Source organism: Thermobia domestica, chromosome 12 (genome assembly GCF_964235325.1).
Source record: "Thermobia domestica chromosome 12, izTheDome1.hap1.1, whole genome shotgun sequence".
Taxonomy (NCBI): domain Eukaryota; kingdom Metazoa; phylum Arthropoda; class Insecta; order Zygentoma; family Lepismatidae; genus Thermobia; species Thermobia domestica.
Genome location: NC_137465.1, coordinates 145,473,204 through 145,501,092, shown reverse-complemented (window position 1 = coordinate 145,501,092; position 27,889 = coordinate 145,473,204). Strand labels below are relative to the sequence as shown.

At 35.0% G+C, this 27,889-nt stretch overlaps 1 protein-coding gene across 1 annotated transcript in view; it reads left to right on the top strand.

The window, feature by feature from the left end:
- Positions 1 to 27,889, top strand: part of LOC145666712 (putative G-protein coupled receptor No9) — a 601,808-nt gene that overhangs the window by 438,859 nt on the left and 135,060 nt on the right. Inside the window, exon 5 of the mRNA XM_081734226.1 lies at positions 21,816 to 21,873. The gene's annotated coding sequence lies outside the window, so the exon portion shown is untranslated. The remainder of the gene's footprint in view (positions 1 to 21,815; positions 21,874 to 27,889) is intronic.

Below are 27,889 nucleotides of genomic sequence, written 5' to 3'. Positions count from 1 at the left end.
TCTGGTGTGGGTCAAAGTATTGTTGAGTTGATTTTGAGTTTAACGTCCCTTTCAGCAGTGAGGCTATATTAGACGGGATTAACGTGGAATCCGAACCACATGAGCTCCCGCAGGGAATCTAGCCCGGGTCTCCTACGCCAAAGGCACGTACGTTAACTCAAAGTACTGCGTTTATTACTACAAGTGTAATGTATGCGATTATTACGAAATCTGGAAAATGGATCAAGTTTTCGTCAAGTGTGTATAATATGCAAGCAGTAAAGGCAGAGTGGAAAAGAACAATACACATTTCCGGATGCTGTCGGAGCGCTTGATTGTACACACGTGGTAATGAAGAAACCTAGTATTTTTGGAGACGAATACGTTAATAGGAAGGGGGGTATACAGGTGTATATATTTTGTTTGTGTCAAGGCGGAAGCGGCCACGTGTGTGTGGGAAACACAATCAGATGGATGTGCTTTATGACGTGACTGGCTGCGCTTTATTCTCTTTTAAAGGAAACGAAGAGGTCAAGTGTCTGATTTCATTCTTAAAGCCAAACAATCTACAAAGACCTTGGACAAAACGTGATATGCACTTGTCGTATTAATCTTGAAATTGCTGGATTCGAATTAGCATCCATCAGCTCTAATAGGCTCGTGCTCATGGTTTCAGTATTATTTTCTTGCTTCCCACTTTTTTCAAATCAGTTTTTGTTTTATTCTTGCTCGAATATTAAAGATTTTCTTTTGGATTTGTGTCTCAGTCGTTGGTGTATTTGATATTCCGTTGGATTTCACTACAATTGCTTTCAAACGTTCGGCTTTCCTACTTTTACTTTCTGGTGGCTATGACTTCTAAAGTACCACTGGAAACTCTTCTATAATATCCACAAATGCACTTTAATTGAAACTTGTCGTTGCTACTTATCCCTTCCATGGCATTTAGAATACTGCGCCATAGGTTAAGCACAACTAAATGACCGCCCGACAGATGAGAGAAATGAGTAATCACTCCTTTTATTGATACGATTCTCTGCTACGCGCAGAAGAAACGCGAGCAAACGTTCATAAATCTGGAGCAGTCTCGGCATGAGCAGTGGCTTATTTTATTGATACGAAATTGAGGAAGGAGATTACTCCAGGTGTAGTTACTCAGATTCTCGATCAGGACTTCTCAGGAGTAATTCCTTATTTTTATTGATATATCCATTATATTGCTACCGGGTGTACGAACTAGTACAAAATTTCAGAGCTCTAGTTCATACAGAACTTCAAACAATAAGTGTAAGTTTTGTTTCTAAAGAATAGAGGAAGAGAACTAACCTGCCAAAAGCATTCTAAGGTAATTTTACAAGGATTAAACAAATTGCTAACATTTTATAGCGCATCACTGTAAATAAAGTAGGTTTTCGATAATAAAAAAATTCAGAGTAATCCTGACTTTCACGGAAATGTTCTCTATTGAATGAGATGAAAGTTTGGGCGTAGATAAATTTACACTCTTTTTTATGTCAGCAATAACTTTAAAATCAATCCAGTTCTTTAGTCATATGTTTGAAGAATGTACAGCTACAATTTTGACCCAGATTTTACGCTGTCATTTTGAAAGAATGTTAAACTCTTGGTTTACAGAATTGCCCCCCTTCTCCCATTTTACTCAGTTGTAAAAGAAGTTAACACTTAATAATAGCAAATTAAAGGTAATTTTCTACATTTTATGAAAACAAATTAAGGGTAGTTTTCAACGCCTTAAGACAGGCCCAGATTAGTGCCTAGACTGAGTATACTGAAGCCTAGGGCTCCATGCAATTTAAGGGCAGATTATTTGACTCTCTATTTCTGAAATTAATTTGTAGCGCGAATAATGTTCAATGTTGATGATTTTGCATTATAGATTGTAATATGCTTTTTCCCTTTTTGAGATCAAAATATATCTCGATAAAATTATAAAATTGTCTTCATGTAATAAAAGAGAATCAACAAAAGCACTTTCAAATTCGGTAAGAGAAATACATTTGAAATTACGTTACATTACGGGAGCTGGGAAATGGTTCCGAAAGTAGGTCTACAGCCTAGGACGACAATGTTAATCTGACCCTGCTTTAAACAAATTTAAGACGATTTTCAGCATTCCATGAAAACAAATTAAAGGTGATGTTCAACATTTTATGAAAACAAGTTAATGGCGATTGTCTAGAAAAGCAAATGGATAAGAAACGTTTGTATTAATTTATTATGATGACAAGAAGTAACATTAAATAATTGATTGCAACTACCACTCTGAAGGCTAGCTTGTTAACAAAAGTATTAAAAGTCTTTGGTCAACGACACGAAATAAAAGTAACATTTTCTTCTATCTTTTTTTCAACCTTACCTTATCTCATATCCTTCAACATAGTTTAACTTCGTTCTCACAGTACTTCTGGACATTCAATCTCACATTACATGATAGTCCCTGCGCCTTCAATTTTAATCTCAAAGTAAATACTCATACGCCATTAACTTGCTCATAAATTCTTCATTCGATCCTCGGCGGGGAATTAACTTCAATTAAAACCCTTAGTAATGCTTTTTATTCCACGTTGAACAGCGGGTCTCATCTCAGATACTCCTGGTGCAGAAAAGCGCTGTCTAATTTTACTCAATCAGTGTACTCAACCTCGAAATAATTCAATTCTCTGAATTTTAACTTCATTCACACGATATCTGGTGGCCGCTTAACTTTCCGAGACGGTCGCTGTAGTAACTAACGACAGCATGAGCACATTGTGTTTTTTTACACTATAAATTTGCATAAATCATGATAAATTTGGTTTCAATTCATATTGTAATGCATTTATCTTTATTGACGTTTACATGTTATTTGGCGTATGTAATTGTTTACCTTTACCTTGCGTTTTGTTATTACACTAAACAAAACTAATAAAACAAAAAGAAGAGATAAAACAGGGCAGTTATAAACGCCAAAATGGGTGTCTTGTATTATTTACAAGAGAAATAACAACGCAAATAATTGCTACGTCCGATCTAGGCTATATTATTGGTTACTCAATGAAATATAATAAAACAAACTGTCCTAAGATATACAATGTCATTGATGCAGCTATGTTGGTCTTATCGAAATATTCAGTGAGAACGAGTGCGTTGCGAGAAGTACAATAATACGGCTTATTGAACATTAACAGACTGGAGTAAGCTGACGCAACGGATGGACGAGGGTTGCCTTTTAGTAGTGATTCGCATCAGGTGTGTTCGCAACCCATGGGATATATGGCGTAATTTTAGAATTCAAAAATAAATTCTACGTCGTACAGGAGGCATGACTGTATATAACGCATTTTATTTTTTTTATCATTAAGTCCTTAATACTAAGTCAAAACCAGTTTTTCACCTTTGAATTCAATATATATAGAATCTATAATACAGTACCTAACCTAAGTTTGTTGCTAGTCGAAAGAAGTTGGAAATCACTGCCTTGCAGATCTTTCTGCTGACATCTATAAATTGCAACAGAAGAAGTGTTATTTGTTGTTGTGCTTTTAAAACAGGGGTCTATACCGGAAGTTTAAGGTAAGTTTTTTCAAAGTAGGAACCTTCTTTGTTCATATACAAGTTTGCGTTATCCAGTAAGTGATGGGATGACGTTTGAAAGTCCTGGACTGCATAGGTATTTAAAGATCTAGCCACTACTTTCCGAGTTGCGGAAATATCGTCAGAATCACGGGCGCCGATCCTGTGGGTCCAGGTACCCCCCAAGCTTGTGTCCCTCTTATTTGTATTGAAATCTTCATCGATGGCTTGGTCGATGATATTTGACAACAAAACATACATTCCTGAGCAACTCGCCCCCAAAGTTAGACAGAAATTGGCGCCATTGTCTTCAGTATTGCTTTTAAATTTGGAGAGAAGGAAGTAATATGGCGAGTGTACGGGGATCTGAAGAGAAATTGGCTCCTTTTCAACAGCAGCCATCAGCTTCTGGCAATGATACAATGGTGCACTATGCAGGTTTGCAGAGCATTGATTTATACTGTGAAACATCTTTTTTCCTTTAAAGGAAACACTGTGACTCAGTGGTATAACGCTGACTTCAGGTGCAAGAGTACCTGGTTCGGTCCTCGATAAAATGAATTTCTAGTCAATAATGCCGTGTCTTTGGATTCCCTTGAGGATTTCCTATTTCCTCTTACGTTCTCATTCATCATTTCCTTCATAATTATTCTTCATCATTAATCATCCATCTTTTTAAGCCTAAAGGACATGTTGTTTGATGTTAAATATTTTGTTTACTTTTTCCTTTGAATTAAAATATAATTTTAATAATTTGATTGAACTGTTTTCTTATTGAAATTTATCAAACATTTCCCTGACTTTGTGAAAAATAAATTTTGTGTGGTATAATTGTAATGTTTATAACATCAAATTTAATTTAATTGATATTCAATTTATGCAAATATATTTTGACAAAGCAAGAAAAATTTATGTAGTTTTGATTGGTAAAAAAGCAGTACAATACAACGATTAAAGTCACCATTTATTTCGAAGAAAAAAAGACGAGAATACTTTTCCATACAAGTCGAGAGACTAAAAAAAATAAAAAATAAAAGATAGTACAGATACTCAAAACTCGCAACTTCAGTACTAACTACAAATCATTGAGCTCGAAGACTAGACCTGATCTTATGAAGTTGCTTATTTAAATATTAATAACTAAATTTAACCATAAGATTTGAAAGTAAACGGAAAACCGATGTGCAATGCATTATATTTATGCAAAACATATATTACATGTCTGAAACCAATCTCAACACACTATTTTCAAACATTTCACACCATTTCTCTTTGAATTGTTCCGTAATCCACAAATTACCTCCTGATCCTTGTGATCTCACATTTAAATAACGATTTCTGCTGCAGTCATCATGGTGTAACGTCTATCACTTCTGACTCCTTCCTTTCCTTCTAGTTTGTTCTTACCAGTCAGGTGCTGACAAATGGGGACATAGAGAAAAGCAGAATGTTGAGCGACGTAGAGAACAACTGTTTTGCTAACTGTTGTTCTTACTTTTGTCTCCTTACTCCATTTAAATCATTCTAGCATATTTTCTCGACTGGGCAATGATTAAAGAAAACACAAATATTCTGATGCTTCCTTGTGGTCTGTCTGGTAAAACGAAATGGATGTCCTCCAGTTCGATATTAGGCTGGTATCTAGTATCTTTACACTACATATTTTCAAATACTTCTTTGAGTTTTCTTTAATATACGAAGCGTTATCTTCTCCACAGAGGATGCAGATTCAAAACGTTCATAGAGAGATTTCAAAATTTTCATAATTTCCCGTATGACAAGGCCATGGAACGTGATGATACTAACTACAGAGGTCTCTTTCTCAACTATCATCTGGAGGACGTTCCACCCAAATCAGTAGCGTGTAAATTCTGCGTGCAATGAAAATTATCGATTTTTTTTTTTTTTTTGCATAATGGGATGTCGTCAATGCTTCCCAATGGTTTTAAGATAAAAAGTTTCAAAAAGACCTGCTTATCTGCTTCTGTGTCTCTGTCTTCGAGTAGGTATTTAAAAACTTAAATACACCTGATTTGTCTTAAAGCTTATTTTCACAGCATTTTCACCCCTCAATCTTTACTTAACATAAAGGGCATTCATGCTTATTGAAATGGTAGTAAATAAAGATAAACCTAGGGCTCAGGCTCAATCGCATAGACTTATCAACCCCTTCTGAAATAATTCACACAAAATAACATATTTGGGGTAGTCTGAACGCAAGGTAATGGAATCATATTAGCAAAGTTGTGAGAAAAAGAAAATTTGTACAGCACGTCCAAGCACACGAAAACGACAACTGTTCTACAAAGTTATTTATATTATGCGCACATGTATCTTTTATTTATTTATTTAACAATCACCAGATGCAGCTCAGAGGCCATGTTACACTGGATATCCAACAACAACAATAACAATGGAAAGGATTTGGGAAGGTATCGGCCAGGGCCTGTTTAGTAGGTACCATCCCGGCATTTGCCTGGTAGGACTGAGGGAAACCCTGGAAAACCTCAGTCAGGATGGTCGACAGCGGGATTCGAACCCACGACCTGCCGAATACGAAGCCAACGCTCTACCACTTGAGCTACTTCGCTGGGTTATGCTCTGAAAGGAACTTTAGATAGAGATCTTGAATATGAAATATGTCCAAAATGATACGAAATGGACTTGATACCCTTGTGTACTGAATGCGCTATTTACATTGTAATCTACTGTTGGGTAATTTGTAGTTTGAAGAAAACTAAATTTCTTAGGTTGCTTTGAGTTATCTCGTGGCTATATACTTAGCGTTGACGCCTTTGAAGCGGAAGATCAGAGTTCGTTTTCAATCGAAGCTTATGTGGCTCGGATCGCACGTTAAGCTGTACGTTCACATCTCATATAGCCTCGGTGTTGCACGAGGCGCTAAAGTTGAATGCAATCAACCTCAATTCGCTTCAGTCTTCCCTTCTCTCTCTATTTCTCTTAATCTCTACTGTTCTTTGATAAATTCTGTGTTCCATAAACAATTACATCACTAAAGAGTTCTGTAAAAAAATGCCTTTTTTCCCATTCTTAACTTAACTCCCTGATACGACATCCCGAAGAGTTAAAGTGGCACCAAGCGAATTTAACTTTAAGTATATGTAATCTGCACAGTGCGAGTCCATCGATGATGTTCCTGCTATTCTTTACTTTATTCTGCAATTTTCTTTATTCAAGAAGCTTCCCAATTGTCTTCGCAACGCACTGTAACCATTGAGATTTTCTCAACGAACAACCATTAAAATACCAGACTAAGCGATGCTTGATTTCAGTAGGCAAATAGTGGATCAACGTAGCTATAGTCACGCTAATTTCATTCTTTAAAAATATACTGTAGTTGTAAATAAGTATTTACGAGAAATTGATTCTAAAACTCTCAAATATTTGCAGAATCTACGTTGAACTCTTTATATTTACACTTTTAAAATAATTCTGGATGAATAAATAAATTAATACAGCCTACAGGTATTTATCAGGTCGTGCTTAAGCTGAGTTGCCAGTGCTTTCACAGTATTACATTCACCCTTCACTTATTCAAGGTTGCTTCCCCATACAAAATTTTCTAAAAGCATTAATGCAGAAGAAATGTATGCGAACAGTTATTACTACGTAGTTTGAAACTTTCATTTCACCCTGCTTACTTTAAATCTCTATTGCTTTTCTTTTCTTATTTTATGATTTCAGACATATTTACAGCGTATGTTTCCTCCTGCCTAGTACACTGGATTAGTATTAACATCCAGTGTACAGTGCTTGTCAGTTCATTTATGTTTCGAAAAGAAGACCGTTACACTATGAGAGAATAATACAACATAATGATAAGTATTGTATTAGAAGGAACTTTATTGTGTTGCTTCTATTCAACACAAGAAATTAGGAGTAGTCGTCCAAGTTTGTTGTCGTATTCCGTTTCCTGTTTTGAGGATGACACGTTTCATTATTCTGTATTATGCTAGTGACTTGTTCGTTTCTTCTGTCGTTAGTTAACAACCAGCCTTTCTACCGTTTTGTTTGCTATATTCAAAAACACAGTCTTTATTGTTACATCCATCTTTCTTACTTTCTGCATACACGAGACTTTGTTTTTTGTCAAAATAAACAAGCTCTTTGTTATTTGGTAATATTTACATTTTGTTTTATTCGTTAGAAGGGAATACTGTTGTATGATTCTAGTTTAACTCTCTGTTGCTGTTAATTAACGCCGTTGGATCCTAGTTTCACAACAGAACATCAAAGATGTCTTCTTCACGAGAACAAAGCTGGGAAAATGAGAATAAGCTGCTTTCTTACTAATAAGTTAAGGATTAAAAAGACGTGTTATATCAGAGAGAAATCGTGTTCTGTTTTACATAACTATTGTTGCATCAAATCCAAGTTATATTTTATTAAGCATTATTTATTGATTTATACTGATCCACCAACCTCATTTTTACCGTTAAAGATGTTCTGTAAATCAGCGTTTCCCAAGCTGTAATCCACTAAAATCGAAGTTTCGCAGCATACCTTAACGGGAAGATATGACAAATTTACACAGTCAAACCGTTTTAGATTTCCCAGGATTGTAGATCGACTTCAGCAGACGTAACTGTGGAACTCCTCCAGCACCCGAAACACCGGACTACATATCAATCTCACGCTAATTGCATAAACTGAACATTCACAGTTGCATATAGTCAAGCAGTATCAAATTTACCAAAGAAACGTACAGTGCTGTCCACAGAAGTAACTACAGAACTCATTCAGCATATGAAAACCCTAACTACGTAACAGTCTGACACCAGTTGCATAACCTGAACATCCGCAGTTGCATAGAGTCAAGCTATTCCAAATTTACCAAAGAAACATAGAGTGATTTCTGCAGAAGTAACTGCAAAACTCATCCAGCATCTGAGACACCATACTGCGTAACGGCCTGACGCGAATTGCGAAACCTAAACATCCGCAGTTGGGTTATAATTTTTAATAACCCTTTAACGCACAAAAAATGGTGTCGATAACATGCAAAGCCAATGACTAGAAACTAATTTTTATGAGTCTTCGTTATTTATACAACAGACTATGTTTATTTATGATGCACGTCCAAAGAAATCTATGCTTTTGATTGTCTCCTCCCTACCGTGAAACACGTCAACACTGTGATTCTGTGGGTCACAATATCTTGGTATTCCGTCGGTCCTGCAGTACTGCCGCATTTCTGCTAATCATTATGTAAACATGACTCAGATATTGTTTCGGTCAATGGCATAATTTTTCGAAATTAAAAAACGCCAACTCACACTGCTGGAATTTGTGATTTATGGTTTCATGAATATCGAGATGTATTATATCTTTACCTCGTCCAGTTCCCATATCTTAATGCTTTCGAACATCTGCGGTTAGCTTTGCAGTGTCCGGACCATCTATCTTCTTCGATTCTTTTTGACGTAGCTGAACAGTGCGCTACCTAAGCATTCTACAAAAGTTTCTGTGGAAACTATCATGACTTATAGACACCTTCATACCACTATGAATCAAAGCAAACCGTGGTCCTACACCGCATTAATCAGTAAGCTGTATTTTCTTCTGATGTTGACATCATTTTGATAATCATCTGTGTAAGTCGTACCAGTTTTGTTCCACATTTGAGTAAAGCATGATCTATAAAATACTTTTTCCGGACCTGTGCGAAATCGTAGATCAATTGTTGACAGATATTGATCAAAATACTAGAGTGCTAAACTTTTCAACTTTCAATTATAGCACTTTTTCCTATTTTAACTTTTTTGACACTTTATTTATTCGTTATTTTCTTTGATTAATGTTATTGGTAAAGTATATCCGTATATTATTACTATATGAGAAATATTTTTTTCTGTTTTAGTAGCTAAACAGACAAATAGCTGTATGGAATTCAAAACTTGCGAGACGAGAAAGTTAAATTAGAGTAGATACGTGTGTATGTTTGGAATAATATGAGACCTACTGTAAGTTGTAGGAAATGAAATATTAGAGAGGGAGGAGGAGTTTTTCTCTTTCGTGACAGACTACAGATTTGTCATTTCTAACAAGAAGTGACGGTTGCTACTGTGACACGAGAAATGTTTCACGAGACACTATTTCCCTTGCTCTCTCTTTCTCTCTTCTTTTCTTTTCCCTTGTATTGTATTCTTCTCACTTTTTTAATGCTTCCTCCAACAAGTAACAGACAAGCGTCGTCTCTCTTCTCTCTCTGCTTGCGTCACTGTACATTCAGATTTACTTTCCGTGATATCCGTATCAGTAGGGAAGAAGGCTGATTTCTACAAAGAAAAATTCCATGTATTGAATATTAAGAGAGAAATAATCTAAAATCATTAAAAAAGAATTTATCTATTTTTAAAATTATGTAATAATGTCTTTTTTAAAAAATATCCTTTGGGAACGATATGCTAATTAAATTGATTCGCGTAGAAGTTAGAAGCTAGCTAACGCCCTAGCCACACTGAAATATCAGTTCTCTTGAGACCAGTGAAGTCAAGCAGTGCCACGTCTGGTCAGAAAAGAAATTAATGACACTTCATAGTCATCAGTAACCTAGCCTAGGTTGTGCGTAAGTACTGTCTATATTTGTACGTATGTTCCGTACAGATTTTGTAGATTTTTTTCCGTACGCACTCAAGTCTTCTCCCCCTATTTTTATTCCCAGCCAGAAGGAAAGCCTAGGTCGTACACAGGAAAGGGGCTACTTACAATGTCCGTGCATAACCAGATAATTTTGATTAAATTACATAGGTCTAACCATGATTTTCTGTATCCTACACGTATATACACAGGACACACATGATTTTTGCCTATCTGAGCTGTAGAGATTGGTCGTGGCTAAGCAACAACCCTGTACGTAGCCTGGTACATGAAATCTTGAGTGTGATACCGAATCCTGTTAAGTTAGACTCTCTGGATTTTCTACACTAGAAATCAACTTTTTTCTCTATTAGTATTGAACTATTCTGTTATTCCAGACTATGCTCGGGAAGTCTAATAGAACTACTTTGTTTCTCCGTTTGCGTCTCTGTACGAACAGGTATCAGAACAAAAACGGGAACAGATAATGAGATATGTTAACACAAAATTAACTTGCATATATAGATGAACTGAGGCTGTTATGCAATATTCAATTTCATTTTTCGTAACGTAACGTAACTTGGTAAAACTTTTTTATGTAAAATAACTACTTTGTGTACAGAGTTACAACATATCTAATGACCTGTAGTATATAATAAAATGAAGTTCTTCAAATTATCCAAAAACATAGAAACACAAAAAAAATGTGAAGGGTAAAAGATTGCGGATATGTAATAAAGATTTGAAATAATAGTTTTTATCATCATATTCTGCTGTATGTGAAAATTCCAACATGAAGAAACACACTTATGAGTAAAATTAAATTTACACTACAAATTTAGACCACTTGGATGCTAGTGGAATAAGTCCAAAATTGAAATTTTCCTGAAAAAAAAAAGCTGTAATCACCGGGCCAACCAAGGTAATGACCAACCATATCACACACATCTTTCATGGTGCTGGCAAAGCAATCAGTGGTACTAGTTGTTTTTTGAAGAAGGCATTGCCATTCAATGTTACACGTCTTTCTCATACCTAGAGTGTTCATCATGAACCCACATATTCCATTCTACATACTGTATTCTCATTTTTTCTCGAAATCTTTAAAAACTTTATTATCTCGAAAGACTTCACTGCACTTTGTTGTTAGATGATTAAGAATGCTATCATATGGACTCCTACTCGTCAGTAGAATTTTGAGATTTTACAGATCGTGTGGGAAGGGATTATGGAATACCTGCAAACTGAAGTGATCCATAACCCTGGCCATACCCAGCTTTTATTTTCGTATATAACGCAGGTAAGTTTCAACAAGAACGCAAACAATTGCCATCACTTCAAGGCTAAAATCAAGCCCTTGCAACTAGATCTAAAATTGCATGTTTTATGTAAGTTACAAATTTATTAAAGTTTCATAATATAATAAAGTTAAATAATGAAAACATGTTTGTAAAGATTTTTGGAACTTTCACAGCTGAATTTTTCCCTCTGCAATACTTTCACAACTCTTACAGAAAATCTCCATGTTGTATTGCCATATCTTTGTTGTAATAGTTTCTGCCATGTCTTTGTTATAAAAAAAATACAACACAAAAGAGAGCTTTTTCATATCACCCCTGTTCTACAACTCTTTTATTTCCTGTTATGAGAGAAAAATGAAATGTGAAATTTACGTCCCTCACTTATGCTCTGAAGTCTAAACTAGATGGTAATTAACGAAAGTGGCTAATTATGAGAGGAATTAATGGGATGATGTTGTGGAAGGAAACGAAAGAGCTCTGGGAAAATTCACAGGCGCGATGTTGACCACCACAAACTTACATGTCCTGGAATCGAACGAGACACCCCTCGCACACGAGGCAAGGATTTAACCACTAAGCCACTGCGCCACTTGTTCTTCTCTATATACATATACAAAGTGGATATATATGGATTTTGTATCCCAAGAATCAGTTCCATATCCATTGAAATAGGTAACAGTTGATCTGAGAAAATTATAGATTATTAAGCTATTGATGCAAACACAATGCCATACACACTATTAATATGCAATAATGCTCTAGTGTGTGGCGCAAATTGGTATTTGAAAGTAATCTCTTAGATACCTAATTTGAAATTTGAAGATTCGATATAGATTTAAACATTCATCTTCATATCCCATCATACAGATAGTTCTAAAGGGTATAACATTGTAATCTGTTACATGTATATATAAAAGCACTAATAGAGCTTCATACACGAAAGTGATAATTAACAGAGCTATTTTAGAAAGTGTATCCTTTGGGCAAAGTTTGAAACAAAAAAGGAAAATTACAACGTAGAATTATAATTAGAAAATGTCAATTACAGTAAAAAAAAAAGCGTGACAGTATAAACAACTATCAAAGGTAGAACATAAGCTTAAAGGATTATGAGGTTACTTTATAATCAAACATCTAAATATGTTTTCATTGCTACAAAGGTAACGTATTATGTAAGGATAATGACAAAACTTGAAACTAATTACAAGCTCTGTAATTCTACGCAATCATAAAAAAATGACCTGTTTAAGCAGGTTTTTTTCTGTTTTTCTTTCAGAACGATTATACAGTCACACATTCTATGATATGAATTTTGTTCGAGTTTTAAAATATGTACGGGAGTGAAATTAATTTTTCCACTGTATATATATACAGGGTGACCATTTGCCTTGATACGACCATGTAACTTTTAAACTAATATATTCCCTGGAAGGATAAGTTAAAGGAAGAACGAAAATAAGAATCATATATTATACTGAATATAAAATTTGACAATGAAGAAGACTGATGCGATGTTCTATAACTGCTGACAGAGACTGTTTATCTTATGAGATTAATACTGTGATACTCTTCTTTCTCAGAGCATGTGAAAGTTTGGTAAAGAACCATATGTGCTCTTGTAAACACCGGTTCTCGATAACAGTTGTTATGTTCCCATTGTTACGGATTCTTAGAGCATCTGTATCCCAGCTACCGAAGACACTTTGATCTCCAATCTAATGAAATCTTACATAGAACAAAGGAAAACTGTTAACTTTTGCTGTGGGTTAGAGAAATCAACAATAGAGACTTACGAAAATATCAAAACTTGTTTCTTTCGAGAATGTTCTATCTCGTAGAAAGGTAAATTCAGCACAGTTCTTCCATCATGCGACAGTTATGCGATGGTCTAGCTGCAATGGAACACGAACACACATCCTCTGAACGACTGCCTGACGGTCGTCCACTTCTGTCAAAATGTTTTCATGTCCATTCAAGGACAGGACCAGTGGTGGCGATTGGACGTTAAAAGTGGGGGAGCAATATATGAATATTTGTATATTAATGTTAGTTTGCCTGGTTGTTTCTAACACTTTGACGAAAAGTTGTATAACTAATAGGATACTATTTTTTTCAGTTAAAATAACGTATATCGTATTTCATATTTTATTAAGGAAATTGACAAGAGCAACGCAAGTAGGTACTAGCCCTTTGTACTTTTAAACAACGAAGGTGTAAGAAGAGATTTGATTCCTTGCTCATGAACATCTGTCTGGAACATGAATTCTATCTGGAAAATTGTGTGATCAGGTTATTTAATAACAAATTTGCAAAACAAGAAAATAGAAAGTATAATATTAATCATAGGAATGAATAATGAGGCTTATTTTGCAAAAGTTATAGTGAAACTGGGATTAATGAAAAGCTTATATTTTTAATTCCACACATGCTATTAAACGTATGTTATTTCTCTTAAAAAATGAAAGACAGAAAATACTACAAGCATATGCTAGGACATTTAAAGAAATACTTCTGCAGCCTTCCGAAACATGTTCGTTGCCATTAGGTGCAGTTTTCACTTTCTTGGAACACATCAAAACACAATACTTAGAATCACTCCACATTCCAGTTATACAAAACAATCCTGAAATTTAGAATTATGTCGAATTCACTAAATTTAATTGTATATACACTTGTGCACCCCTAAACACACCACTTCACTCGTATATTACACTGCAAAACAAGGGGAAAAGGACATGCATTTACCCAAAAATACGAGTAACGAGGCAATATTAGACGTTTTACAGTAGGCCAGTAAAATCGAGATAAACTATATTATACTTAGTACCGGATGAAATAACTTACAAACAGCTTATTGTACATAATCATGTCCAAAGACATTTAATGAATACAAATTACAAAATAATTGGCATCTTCCACAGGAATATATTTCTACTTCAAATATCAATTCCATAGTGATTGTATATTATGTTATTTGTCGTCAAACACAATTTACAGTTCTTTCAATGGAATTCATTTTATTTGAGATTGTGTTTAAAGAGTAAGAGATTTTATTATTTTGTACGATACTGTACAAAAAGAGCGATTAAAATACGAGGCGCATCCAGAAAGTAAGTTTCTCACGCGTCCCATAGCTAGGAAACCGTATGTTGCGCGAAGTTACTGCGTGTACTTGAGAGAGTAAGGTTCTAACATGGCGCGTGCGCCAGCAGAACTTCTCTAATTCTCTCAGTAGCGTCATGGCAGTGATTGAAGATTGGCGTACCTATTCCAGCTCCCACCGCATGTGAAGTGCGAGCAGTGCTAAAGTTTTTGAATGTACAGGGCATAGCACCGATTGAAATCCATCGTCAGCTGTATCGTTGCAAAATGTCAATGCTGACCCTGTGCGCCTTGCTTTGTGCTCTAGTGTCAGTTGCTTCAACACGCAACTTCTTTATCAACAGGCACTCCGTGACAGTGGTGTGCAATAAGAAGCGGAAAATCTGCAGGAACTGCTTGCTCATGCCGTTAGGCCCATGGACCTGGCACAGCTAACGGTGGATTTCGATTGGTGCTATGCCCTGTGTATTCAGAAACTTTACAACTGCTCGCACTACACACGCGGCGGGAGCCGGAATAGGAACATCCATCTTCAACCACTGCCACAACACTACTGAGAGCACTAGGGAAGTTCCGCTAGTGCATGTGCCATGCTAGGACCTTACTCTCTCACGTACACGCAGTCGCTTCGCGCAACATACCGTTTCCTAGCAATGGGACGCATGGGAAACTTACTTTCTGGATGCGCCTTGTAGAATAGTTGTGTTTAAGATGTAAGTACTATGAATATTGGAAATATTGGAATGTGAGTACTAAGAATGAAATTGAAATTAGTTTGAAAAAAGTAATAATGGATTTAATTGTGCACAACTTTAGAAAACGTACATTTATATAATCATGAGTCAAGATAATATTAATAATATTAAGTGAAGATCATGAGGACCTCTGTTTCCATTTGAAATATTTACTGATTGATGTAAAGTAGTCATAATTAACGATATATATAATTATACCATGTAAAGTGATATAAACATCTTCTACATGTTGAAGCAATGTGGTCGATACCCGTTTCTGTATGTAATGAAGATTCCTAATGTCCCAGATTTAATGTGGGTGGCTCATGCTGGTAATCAGTACTGTTACATTTTATATTTTGTACAAGAATAGAAATAAATAAATATACAATATCAGAATTGGTTTTATATCATTTTAGAACATAAGACAGTTGTACGTACATACTACCAGTTTCAACATTATTCAATTCATCCTTTATTATGAATGAAAACAAAATCGTTTATATTTAGATAATTTAGTACGATTTTTAAAAACTTTGAAATTTCCAACAGTATGATAATATAGCCTTTATTACTAATTGTAGCCTTTTGATAATATGCCTCAAGTGTACATACATAATCTCGAACAGTGAAGATCTTAAGCTATTATCTGCTACTCAATAACTTCTACAACGTATGGATATCGTAATCCACTATCATTTGTACCACGTATATCAACTCATTCATATACAGTATTTCCACATCTACTATTAATATTGAATAATTCTCTATCGAAACAATACTTCAAAAATTCAGTGTTGCTGACATTACAAAACAACAAATTCGAGTTCAAGTTTAGCACCTATAAATGCGTTCACGAATATCCATATCGATTACACAAGTACATAGTTGTATCAAATTAAGTTGATTTGACATTTTATAGTGGTAGATAGATTCTTGTTTTGGTACTATCCCAGTTTAAAGAAACATACATTTGTAAAATTTAGAGGAGAAAAAATAAGTTTTCTTTCAAAAGAGGAATATATAAGTAATCAAATTATTGTTTGTGGGCTCTTATCTCTGACATGGCTAATGTTTGAAAATGTAATGTAAAATTTATGCTTTAAGCACATGTTAGTCCATACGAAACCCATGATGAACTGAATTTGTATGTACATGTATTGTGTTAAATCATGATCCGTAACGATGAAGCTGTCCGACACGTAAGGGATTTTAGTAACATGAAGAACACAGTATATTTCGAGTATTTTCGCTTACGCGTATACCTACCGTCGAAGAAACGCCTGCTCTCTTGGGACTCACCTTTGCGCTACCATCCGAGTCCACCAGTTTCGCCCTACTCTTACACGGTTAGATAGCACTGTTTTTTTAGCAGCCACTTAGCACAAGTTGGTTAGTATTCTTTACACTGTAGTTTGTATATCGTATGTCCAAACGCTTTATTTATACGTATAACGGATAAACTCTTGTAGAATGAATCTGCAGCCAGGGTACTCAGGAATGTAACTCCTCTAACAAAAAAAAAAAAAAAAAACATAAGGTATGCATTTCCTGATGAAAGAAGGGTACATTTTATGGATTCATATGTTTTCATGAACTGGGTTTGCACGTTAGTTACTTCACTAATCATTCATTAACTAAATGCCTCGCAGTAGTACAGTATGTGTCCAAATTATTTACTCAATGTCATGAGCTTCATAACGTTACGAATGATTCTATTCACAATATATATATATATATATATATATATATATATATATATATATATATATATATATATATATATATATATATATATGTTCAATGTTGCTAATAATTAAAGTATTACGATTTATAGTAATAATTGATTATTTAATTGTAACTGGTATACGTAATTAATGATACTTAGCTAGGAAGATCTTAGTCCATGTTATCATTCATGAAAATTGTTGCTTGGTCTTCTACAAGTTTCTACTTCTTTCTTGTTTCTTGTAGGTTTCTCATGTTTCCAAGGTATATATACACACATATACACATGATAGCTATATAAATACATAAAAGTATTTTTCATGATTAAATTAGGCATAAATATTGATGTGCTGACAAAAGATGAGCTTGAATGAAAAATTATCAAAAAGTTATATGAAATATTAGAAATCACACACACTGATTCCAACACAACTCTTTACGCCATCTTGTGTCCTAGTACCTCAACCAACTCAACAACATATTATTATCGCTTATTCTTCCTTGTTCTTTCAAACTATGTCATTTATAACCACTTACTATCCAAACTACTTTCTCAAACAAATAACGTGGAAACACTTCTCCTAATGAACTAATTTAATAACATAACTTAGTATAATGGTGCTATATGCTCGAAAATAAGACGTAACCTATGTAAGATATTAAATAACTCTAATTGGGGATTGGACATGGTGTCTGAGTAATAAGCACCCACCTCTGGTGTAAGGGTTCCCTCATTCAATTCCAGGCCATGTGGTTTTGCGGTGGACAACATCGTGTGAGTTTTCTAGCGGTTCTCCGATTTCTTCCCAAATTATCATTTCACTAATTAACCATCAGTCTTCTTTAGCCTACAGGGCATAATAGCAAAACATAAAACTCAAAATGTTGTTTCGTATCATACAACTTTTAATTTTTTTTTTTTTTACATTTTAAAATGTCTTAGAAATTTCCTCATATAATAGTTCGAAAATTACTATTCGTAATTATTATACTAATATATATTTAAAAAAACATAAAAACGATCTCATAATCTACGAAGAGAAAGAAATAAAAGAAAATGTTAGTTATTGTGTAATATTAAAGGTAATTTTATGTCGAAGTGTTTTCTCTTATTTGGTATCTCGATCTGGAATTATGCCTTTCTTTGCTTCCTATCTTGCATATGATATAGATTGAAATGCCTTGGTCAGTTTGCTAATCCACAGACTGTTCACTGTTGAACATCAGCAAATTCAAATAATTCTCCTTTTTTCGCTCTATCAGTTTCAGATTACTAAAAAAAAGTACTTCCAGCGATGGATTGTCTCTTCTGTCAATAGTCATCATTAATGCGAGTCAAATTGAAAACTGACCACACAGAGAAAAGTAAACGGAAAAAGGAACTAATTCACTGTTAGCTATGAAATATACGAATCATTTCTGTTTCTCTGTCTACATATATATATATAAAGAAAAATATATAATTCGAACCAAACCATTCTAACGAAGTACCACATATGGAGAATACGCACTGAATGAGTTGTAGTTACTAAATGACTCTACCATACTTATTCATTGAATAGAGACGTTCAGTATGTCCTACAAAATAGAGGTTTCCCTTAAAATATGGATATGTGTTTAATGTATAGATTGTAGTGGAATACCTTTCATATATGCTGTAACTTCCGTCTGTCACTGTTTACTCTATTCTACGATTTGATATAATAACAGGTGTTTACTTTGTTGAATAAAACGTTCGTTAATCCTAACCTTGTAAAGCATGCTTCATCAGAAAACTCGAAAGGAGTTTTTTAAAGGTAAAATATATGTTAAGCTTTAGAAAACATGGATATAACTGAAGAAAAGTGACACTTTAGCTGAAGTTTGGAGGTATAATGCTAGAATATTGTTCGTGATTGCAGTATTCCTTCCGATGCCATGTGAATTGACAGTTTGAGTTTTTGTGTTGCCTGTTTTGTTCGGTGGTAATAATAAGAACTATTAATTATATGATTGATTTTGTGTCACCTTCTATTGGACTTTTAAATAGTTACACTCCTGTTATATATATATATATATATATATATATATATATATATATATATATATATATATATATAGAGAGAGAGAGAGAGAGAGAGAGAGAGAGAGAGAGAGAGTCCATAACCTTTTGGTTCAAATTTATACAGGTGATAGAGGGGTCCAATATAACTATTTTGAGTGGAAAATGTATTTTCCACTCAATGTAACTTACTTTATTGTGCATAACACTACATCTGAGTATGTCAGTCTTAGTACAAACTACTGCTGCACTGTATGTACAAAACACTCACAGCAACTGCTCAAAGTGACGACCACCAACCTCGATGCACGTAGCACAACACCTATCGAAATTTTGCCTCACTCGTTCCAATATTCCTAGTGTCTCTTAACGCTGTGTCTAACACTCGGAATGCGTTGGGATTTCCCTATATAATAACATGGCATATTTCTTTCCGAAATATTATGAAAACTATTTATTTTATACATTTCAAAATTCGTCCAAATGTTTGTTAGTATTAATATTGCATGTTCACTTTTACTTTTTCTTGCTAGTGTAATATTAGATTGCTCTAATTAAAAATTAATTTTCTTCCATTTAAAAGCTGTTTAATATATGGCCCTACATTTTGCAACAACGCAGAACAGCAGATAGGAGCCTAACCAGGTAGGTTTCTTTCATTATCCGGTTGGGTTCTCTCCGCAGATAAAGAAACCGGTGGAATGCAGATTGACATCAAATAAGAGCAAAGTCTGTTTTCTCTCTCTTTATAGACCTTAAAGATTTCATTAATTCTACATAAACATCTCCGCGAATAGTTACCTGTAGAAACCTCTTTGAGCTAACGACGTACGAAAGTTTCAGAAAATCTGTCAATGTTGCTTTCTAGTGAAGGAAGTGTTTATCTTATAAAAGTAGTTTCGAACTGTATAGTGTAGAGTAAACTCTCTTATTTGTCGCATCAACTGACAAACGTTTACATACAGGTCAAAGAGGATTTGCCCTGTTATGATATATAGCGAACTGCAAAATAATCATGTAGAAAGCTAGGAATCTTGCAAGCAAGTCTTCCTCGAATTGATGTGTAATCGAAAGAAAAAGGCAAGAGGATTGTAATTCAGTGGCCAGCGCGTTCCTCGGATCTCGAACCCTCTCGCCTTTTTCTTTTCAGGAGAGAAAAGACTTTCTCCATATAATATGGATGATTATTTTATGTTTGAGTCTTTTGGTCGCTATAGTAAGTAAGTCTCTATTTGAAGTTGTTGATCCTTTTAAGGACTGTTGTTGGTTGTTGGCAGGTCTGGTTAATGGTTTACTGTGATGACAAATATATTTTAAAATATGCTTTGAAAAGAACGCTGTGAGTAGACTCTTTTTTTCAGCAGCGAGTTTTATACGTAACTTAGAATAATTCCTTGGTTTCTTATATCTTCCCTGTGACAATGACGCACCGATACCAAACTTGAGACAGGCCGTACTATTAGTTCTTATATATAGTACAAAGAAGCAAGGTCATCAAAAGGGGAGATACCTAACAACAGAAGTTTTGTTAATATCATTATTCATCAGAGAAAGCTCTGTGACGGCATCATCACTTGCCCCTGGCTCTACATAAGCTTGTTGGTCAGACCGGAGCATTCAACTGCCTATATAATTTGTTGAAATGTTAAAATATGATATTAGGAAGGTTGAACGTCCTCATATGTCTTCAGGGATAATTTTATGGATAAAATAATTAAGCATTATTTACTCAATTCTTAAATACCGCAACTAATGAAACGCTAGCTGGTGAGTGCTATAGCGGAGGTATCATGAGATGGTCCCTGAAGTTTCTTACCACATGCAAAGTGAAAATGCAGCCCCTATTTTCGTGCTAGTGGAACCAACGACAGTCACTCTGTTTTACACCATTAAGAAAACTGGGATTGTACTGTAGATGCACTGAAAAAGCCTTGACATGTGAGTAGTGGCAACACCGCTGTGAGCTGTCAGAGACCTCTTGCTGACTCCTCTATAGACGTAGACATAGTTCGAGTTATGTTTACTGTGGGTATTTGAATACATATATAGTTTACAGTTCTTGTGATCATTTCTGACTCTCCTTTATCCTACAAAACTTCATCATAGTTACGTGCTTAATGTACACGTCAAAATGAAAACATCATTGCAGAAACTTTATTCTTCTTGTTCAAGTTCTCCGTTTGCAAGCTCAAAAACAAAGAAGAAAAAGAAAGGAAGAAAGAAAAAGAAAGAAAGAAAGAAATAGTGACTCTTTTGCATTCGCTGCATTTGCATTTTCAACTCTTTTGCATTCGCTGATGACTACTGGGTAAACCATAACCTGTTTTTGGTTAAATCAAATAACCAATTTTATTTTTGGATCAAAGATCCAAATATATTTCAATCAAAAAGTTTCTTGTATGCCTTATATTTGGAGAACTACATATAGTATAGCCAACACTTAACTCAGTATGATGTCCTTATTCCGTAGAATATACGAAAACTCGATTTCAGAGCCGTTCAAAAATTTTATAGCTCCTGGTCCATAAACAAGTTATTGGCGAAGATTGCAATCTTTTTATGCATCTTTTGATCATTCCTAAAATTCTTGGCCCAGATCGCAATCTTTTGATCCATTTTTTGACCGTTTCTAAAATTCTTGCTTAACAATACAGTTAATTCTATTAATATGTATATTTGACTTTAATTGGATGGAAATTTGCATAAATAAGCTTCAACTCATTAAAAAATGAATTTACGTTTTTTCTATCTTTTCAGGACTTGACATCATTCCATCATCAATTAATATATAGTGCCTGCGCGATATTCTGATACAGTAAGTTCTTTTTTTTTTTTTTTAGACTGTTTCATTTTTTGCTTTCATTTATACTTCATTAATCAAAGCAATGTTCGAATAATCTTTTCTTTCTCCGCCCTGCATCAGCATGGAAACTTAAGAAGCCGTTTCTCCTTGAGAGAGTAGATACAGCCAGTCAGTGTTTATATGTTGTTTTTTTTATTCTTCTATTCCCTTGTAGCTTCTTATCGTAAGTCAACTCTCTCTCTCTCTCTATCTCTCTCTCCCTTGGCGCTTGTCAAACAAACATTGCAGATGACTTGTAAAGAAAGATGCTAGCGAAGACTTTTTCAAAAAAATTTTTTTAAACAAGAAAGTTTTCCCCGTTTGTTATTTTATTTTGTGCTGGGTGGAGACGAGTGAAAGCTCTAGTAGTAAATCAGAAATCTGTCAGTCTTTTTGGACTTTAGTAGTGCATGTTCATAACCTTAATTCCTTTTGCAAACTCACCCTCTGGTCTTTTCCGATAATTGCTTGTCTACTTGTGCTGTGTTCCTTTAATTTAGCAAAGAAAGCAGGAAAGAAAAGATCTATTTTCTTGATCACTCTTGCAAGGCCAGACAAAGTGAGTTCCTCGCACAAAGTTTGTCTTCCATCTTTTATCAGCAGATTCTTTTCTTTTCATTTTAACGAAAAAAAATATACTTTCTTCTGTTATTGAGTATGTACAGTACGTCATTCTTTTTTCTTTCGGTTCTACAAAGCAAAGTCTACAAAGAGTAAGCCTCTACTCAGCTGTTATAAAAAGAAACGTGACTTTGAACACATCTCTTGTTAATATAATTTTGTCTACGAACTTCATTATAAAAATGAGTGTGACAGGAGTGCACTTTTTCTTCATGCATTTTTACTGCTCTTTCTTTTAATTTTCAGTGCAATTGACTAATACTGAGTGCCAATATTATTTGTGGCTGCAAGTTGTTTCTTAGTATCACTAGACGCGTCAACTTCAGAATAGTGTTACATTGAATATAGTGTATAAATACAAGATACACAACTTAAATGAATATATGGCAAACTTAATAAATTGAATGCAGTGTTTCTGTCAAGAATGTTTTCGGGAAGGTTGCCTCCGGAGCTCTGAGAGTACTCATCCGGAGGAGATAAGAGTAATACGTACTAGAATAGTACTTGTAGTGGGTTATAAATAGTTTCAGAATACAATAAAGTACTAAAACTTTTAATATTAGTGAAGGAATTTTAGGTCAAAATTAGGAGTTTATAAAAAAATCATACAAGCAAGGAACTTTGCACAGTTGTAGGACTTGACTTCCTTATCAACATACCAAAAATCCCCTAAGATTGACCTTGAGCTTCAGCCGCCATATTGGAAAATGGCCGCCGATTTTTAGTTTTTCGCCGATAATTCCAAAATGAGCAGAGATAGCGTAAAATTTAAAGAGAGATGATATGCACAGAATTAAAAAACACGCATTTTGGTGTATCATATATCTCTCTAGCTTTATTCGTTCAGGAGATATGAAAATTTAAGTTGTTGGAATTTTGTTATTTTGTGCAGATAGTACGGTTTCTCAGGCAGAATTCGATCACTACAGATTGCGTACTTACTCAAATTGTGCGTTGAAATGATTTTAGTGTATAATATGTTTATATATATATATATATATATATATATATATATATATATATATATATATATATATATCAGTGGCTTGTAAATCACACAATAATAGCACTTTCGATTACTAAAGTTTACAATAAATGTAATTACTTTGTACTAGACTTTAACTTTGACTTAATATTTCTGCAGTGTTTATATTATTTTCAAAGCTGCCACTATATCTTTATACCTAAGGATGCTAAAATACATTGGGATATAAGAATTTATATTGAAAATTATTATTAAAAGTGTAATCTGAAGTGTGTTCTTTTGTCTATATAATTTAAATATCAAATGTAATTTGAGTATACATCTAATTTAAATATCAAATATAATCCATTCTCATTTTCTTGCGAAGTAGGAATATCTGGGTAGTTATCACACGAAATACTGGCAATAACCTCACATGGCCGAACAAGGCAGCCCAGCGTTAAAACAAACACAATTATTCTTACAATTATCTTTACACCCACAACATATTGTGTAATAACCCAGAAGAAGCAGACTTCAGGTCTGAGCAAACCGGCAACAATTTGTTGATAAATTGTATCCAACAGCAATTTGTAGGCTGTAATGAATTTCCCTTGCATTCCTGCACTTGATGATATATACGAATAAAATGTCGCTTTGCGGCTGCACTTGTTGGGAGTAGCACTGCGAGATCAAATCTGAAACTTAATATTTGCTTACCCATGAGAAAATTGTACCCATAGTAACGATACTCATCAAGGCTCTGGCTTTTCTTGGCACTATAGAGTTGAAGCAGAAATCTTTCACTAGCTTCTGCTATTGTTTCTTTGATAGAAAATGGATTATTGAACACTAAAACTGACGTCCTCAAATCTTTCTCTTTCTGGAGAAGACATATGGCTTGAAGTTTACAAAGGCAAACAGTGGCCAGACATTTGAGGAACTAGGACTAAAATTCAGTGTGAGTGGAAAAACTATTCGAAAGCACCTCCGTCAAATTGGGAAGCACTACAAGTTAGAAAGATGTATCCCACAGAATTTGACTATGGGTCAGAAAGCAACGCGAGCAGACACCTGTGTTTCTTGGCTGTCTCGTCTGGAGAAAGAGCTATTTCTGAACAGGGTATTGACATGTGATGAGAAATGGGCCGTACACGAAGCTCCGCGGCACCGTCACCACTGGTTAGCATTCCGGGTTACAAAACAGCGAAACCAGCATTGTACCAGAAGAAGGTCCTCCTATGTTTGGTAGATTGCTCGCGGCATCGTGCCTGGGAAACTGCAACCAACTTGTCAGAGGATCAATGCAACTGTGTACTGTCAGCCGTTGAGCGGTGTTCAAGAAAAACTCAAAATTCTGGAGCCAGCACTTCTGAATCGCAAAGGGGTCCTCTTGTTACAGGACAACGCTAAGCCCCATGTGGCTAGGATGACCCGGGACAACATTCTCATACGCTTTGTATGAGAAACACTATTGCATGTTCATACTCCCCGTACATTGCACCTTCCGATTATCACCTGTTCCATTCCTTGAACAATCACGTTAGAGGATGTCAGTTCAAATCCTTAGTAGTGAGGCAAAATGCACTTGATACCTTCTTCGCTTCACGGCTCACCAAGTTCTAGCGCCATGGCCTTTCAGAACGTTGGCAGGAGGTCATCGATGCTTCTAGGGACTATTTTTGATCTTCCAGATACGTCTTAGGTGACATATCGATGTTCAAATGAGGTGGGTAAAAAGCGACAAAACATTATTGGTTACCTTTATATTATTGCGATTGCCTCAAAAAGTTTTTTTCATGTCCTAGGATTTGAAAAGTTGCAAACTCAATAAATTTGATGAAAGTTACTTCGAATGTAAAAGATCTAGCGTAAGTTACTCGAGGGAACCCTCGTTGCTACACGGTTAGCGTAAACGCCTTCGGAGAAGACATAAGCGCAATTCCGATGGGAGCTCATGTTGCTTGGATTCCACATTAAGCTGGAGCTTCACGTCTCATACAACTTCAATGTTGAAAGGAATGCTAACCCTAATTCAATCAACTAATAGGTAAGAGTTCCTTTAGATTTCGAAATACTAATATTGACAGATATTCTGAAAATGTGGAGACAGTTAGAGATTCTTTATCTTATTTAATGCAATTTGAACCGTCAGCGTATCCTTGGTTCTTATTTGTCGAAAGTAGTAGATAATGACAACTAATTGTTACTTGTAATTGGTCAAATATTTCTTTATATTATTTAATCGGAACAGTTGTATAAAGTATTTTCCTAAAAGTCGTTCCAATAAAAAAAATCATACATTTAATTTAATTCCAAGTAAAATTTACGTTTTCTGTTGGTAGTAAATACAAAAGAAAATATTATATGACTCGAAGCCTTGTCCATATGGACCATAACCTGGTTCACGTTCATTCCATACAATTGTGGGATGTATCTCCGATAGATGAAAATGTAAGAATGGATTCTTGGAAGTACCTTGCATCTACTTTCACATTTTTGTCTACCTTGCGTATCAGGGACTTATTCTCATAACCGAATTTCGTAACAACCATAAATCCACGACGGATACTTTCCCTGATTTGACAAACTTGAGAGCCCCTTAGAGAAAATGCCACGGTATGTGATCGCCCGAAAGTGACCATCAGAAGTGAGACGGACATATGATTCAGCCCTTGTGACAAATTTCTTTCATTTGGAATCCACCAGGTACTTTCCATATGGTTTCCTGCGGTTCGTCTTACTTTCGGCAATGTGATGCGGTAGCAAGTGGTGTATACGGATTTTCTGCACAGACTTCAACTTGAGACGCTTGCAAATTGTTTTATTCACAGTTGAAGGTGCGAGGTAGAATCTGTGGTCCTAATCACCTTAGGAGATTTTCTTTACGCGTCAATCGACTGATTTTCTTAGCACTACGGGTGTCACTTTGCTTGCAGCTCTTCTTCTGGTGGTTTTCGTGGGTGAGTGTTTCGCAAGGGGAGCCTTACTAGGGTACAAAATGTTTCGCAATAGTCATCCCGAGTGTTAACCCATTCTCCCGAAACTGTTTCACATTGCATACGTACGGAAACTTAGCATGGAAAAGGGCCATTACTTAACGTTCCCAATACCGGTTGATTTTCGGGGCTATTTGTTAACATTCACGCACCTACAAGGTTAAATAGAACACTGCTTACGCCAGCAAACCCATAGTTCCAGCATGATACATCATGGGGCAGCACTGAATTGATAATGGTCGCATATACAGCGAACAACCTTCTGTATTTAATCAATAAACCACTAAGCATAATAGTACAGTGGGTCGACGAAAAAGTATTTTTTCTTCAAGTACGATATTTTAATACTCCTTATAAAGTTACGTTTTAAGTATTTTAACAGAAAAAATGCATCCAACTCATGTGGATTTATAATGAATCGAATGAAATAAAATTGAATAACAGCTCCAAATGACCAGAAATGAATTACCTGACTAAGATATGTTCGCAGATAACTATTGTCTAAATGAATACCCTAAAGCGGAAATGTGATTGAGTCATTTTCTGATACCCTAAAGTGGTATACTGACACTATTCCATGAAAATCCTCCATTACAAAATGAGCTTATCTAAAGTTGTATGTAAGTGAACGTGCAACATTATAATTTCATTGTGTATATTATAATCATAATTATTATTATACTGTATATATATTTATATAAAGGGTAATGTCATCGTGACATGGTAAGTATCATAACGTGTACTATGATCGCAGGACGTACTAAAGTATTCAGATATGTACATATACAAATTTCTTAAATACTGGGTTGCTGAGTAGGTGTCTTCCCGTTCTGCCTAAAGGCCCTCCAGCAGTTTGTGGAAAATATTTTAAATGATCTTATCTTTAGGCAGAGCGCGAATTCGCGTTCTGCCTAAACTTTCAAGATGGGGAATTCTGTGCAGGAAGACATTTTTTTCTAGAGATCTTTTCTTTAGTAATTCTAACAGATTCGGTATGAAGAATAATTATTTCTTCAAGTTTCATCATAAATTTTAGATGTTATTCTATTTGTTCTTCTCGGAAATATAACTAGGATAGAGTTCCGATATTAGCAGTATTATTCGCATCTACTTTAGTAACGATTAATGTGAATCTTTTGAAAAGTACCTGCTGGGATATTGCAAATTGGTTGACTCAGATGCAAGATAGAAGTTTTTGACATTGTAACTGAAACGAACATGAAACAACTTCGTTTACTATTACTTCGGTCTAATATCAAGTCATTTCACAATAAAATTTTACTGAGTTTTCCAGTAGTTTATCTCCAACATTCTAAGGCTTGCAGCGCTCAAAAGGTGCCACAGTTCACATTCTCAAGTTATGTTTGGCCATGTATGAAACAACGCAATAGGATGCATAAGACTG